The sequence below is a fragment of the Penaeus monodon genome, chromosome 8 (genome assembly GCF_015228065.2).
Source record: "Penaeus monodon isolate SGIC_2016 chromosome 8, NSTDA_Pmon_1, whole genome shotgun sequence".
NCBI lineage: Eukaryota > Metazoa > Arthropoda > Malacostraca > Decapoda > Penaeidae > Penaeus > Penaeus monodon.
Window position 1 is genome coordinate 8,033,757 of NC_051393.1, and position 2,500 is coordinate 8,036,256.

Here is a 2,500-nt window from a genome sequence, read left to right on the forward strand (position 1 = left end):
GCCTCCACGACACTCTTCACCTTGCTTGCCGCGTCATATCTTTTGATTTATTTTTATTTCTATTGATCATTTAGCTCTCGTCGTGCTAGGTTTATTCGCACAACAACTGCTACACCTTATACATTCTAGATTAGCTATCGTACCATCCACATTGGCACCGTAACACTACCTGACACTCTGACATTTACCTCTGCACTTCAAACTCTGCCTTCGGTCCTCATACACAGGGCGCGCGCCTTCACTGTGTCGTCTCGTTACATGTGTCTTTCACCTGTTAGACTTACACCTCCAATATGGAATCTGATGTTCAGAACTCCCTTTCCCCAAACAACAGTCCCAATTCTTCCCTGTCGTAAAAAATATAGCTCTTGCGATAGTAGTGCAAATGGCACAGTCTTCTACCCATTCTATCGCTTTTGGCTCCGATGATATTAACATCAACTAGCAGGGCCTCCAGTTTACATCATAATGGTAAACTATTTTATAAACAATGAATATGAAACTGAAGTAAACATGTGGCGGGCACAATAATGGGTTAAATTCACTTTATAGAGTATACTACTTGCAACTAGAGCTACTTAAGTGTCATATTACATTATACTTATGAAATAAAACTTTTGAAGTTTTGAAGAGGAAAACAGATAGACATAGATATCTCTCTCAATCTTCTGCCACACAACATAAGTTATTTTTTCTCTTAGTACTTGTTCTTGGTAACTGAAAACTAAGGCGGTCTCGTAATTATTCAAACAAAGACAAACATTTGCAATGGTAAGGTCTTTTCGCGGCAACTCTTGACAGTATGAAGACATATGACTCTGTACGGTAACATTTAATGCCCGTGTCACTTACGCACGCTTTCATTTCACTCTTTAAGACTATTTTGCTGCCAGTCATACTTCATAGCGCTTGAAATTTATTCTTCTTTAATAATTTTCTTTCATAAACTCACTGAAGGAAGCGGCACTGTGAGGATGCTGGGTGAGACCTCCCGCGCAGAAGGATCTCTGACACCCTGAGGAGAGCATATCATCAGCTCTCGTGATCTGCCGCGGAACCCCTTCTTATTTGTTTTTAAAATTTCATAACTGCTGCGTTCCTCTAAGCTCGCGTTTCATAAATATGAAAAAGAAGAAGAAAATGGTTGTATCTCGGTCTTCTGAACTAAAATGGCGGGAATAAACGTGATTTATATACAAATATTCTAAAGGTTAGTTTGGTCGACGCATCTCACAAACAGATAATCATTTCACCTCCGACAGGTTTCATCTGCGAAAATGAAAATGAACTGTTAGGAAAGGATGGAAATGCAACAAAAGTACAAAGCATTTTGAAAATGTAACTAGAATACCAGCCTGCCTCTTTCTGATATGAAATCCGACAGCATTAACAAAGGGGCAAAGTAATAGTTATTTTGAATTAGAAGTTAAGAATAATTAGATAGCAATAATAAAGCAAACGTGAAATGCAGTGACACAAATTTTGAGGAAAATTTACAAGGTAATACTAGCGACACTACCAACATTTACAAGATACATCAAAGAGCTTGTCAATGCAAGTCATTACACCAATAAAAATGCATAATTGAGACCATACATTTAACAATAGAATCAAATGGTTTGAAAAACAGTAACTAGCCTGTAGCTCTTATCTCTGTTGCAAAATTATTACAGAGCGTTTTGAGGCAGAATGCATTTCAACAGAATAAGAAACAATATAAACAAGGTTAGATGTTTAGCTTCGAAACCGAGGGTGCAAGTTTAAGCAGTCAGCGTTGCATTTAAATATAAGGGAAATGGAGGATCTACCCCATTGCCCGGTAACAGGATCTAACCCTGTTCCACGTCAAGGTAATCCCTGCCCATATAGCGGTTGATTTGGTACGCAGACGCCCAGGACAGATTATGAATGGCGAATCTAGATCACGAGAGACAAGAAAATGAATCATCGCGTCGTGGCGTAGGCGTTGATGGACATGGGTAGTCTGATGGCAGCCCTTGTTGCCGGGTCACACTGGTCACTGCACTCTGAGACGGCTTTTGTCTTCCCCTGAGACTAGGAAAAAAAGGTTTTATCTTAAGTCTTATCTTAAGAGGTGATAACAAAGAAACACAATGAGTTATTATTTTCTTTAATGTGCAAGGTGTAAAAAGTGGTTGACGTTCTTGAATAATAGGAGAGCGCTTGGGTGTATCGAAGTTTTTAACCCCCGGTGATGCATTGGGCCTGCGGACAACGTGTACAGAAAACCTCACAAATGTCGACGACAAGCATGCCTTTTCTTAATATTTTGATCCAGTTAAGGGCACCACTGAATTCACGCTGAAGGTCATGCCACTCAGTTTAACTATGAGAAACAAAGGAAAGAGACGGGGGAGGTTGGCCATTCTTGGGTTGTTATCTCTTAAACAAACAAGAAGGTGAGGGCTGGACGCGCCATCTGCCAAGGCTCGCTGCTCACAACACCTCGGACTCTCCCAGACTAACAGGCTGCCAGAAA

At 40.3% G+C, this 2,500-nt stretch overlaps 1 protein-coding gene across 5 annotated transcripts in view; it reads right to left on the minus strand.

Annotated features, from left to right (window-relative positions):
• The window catches only part of LOC119576102, a 63,397-nt gene that overhangs the window by 19,070 nt on the left and 41,827 nt on the right, over positions 1-2,500 (minus strand). The window lies entirely within an intron of this gene.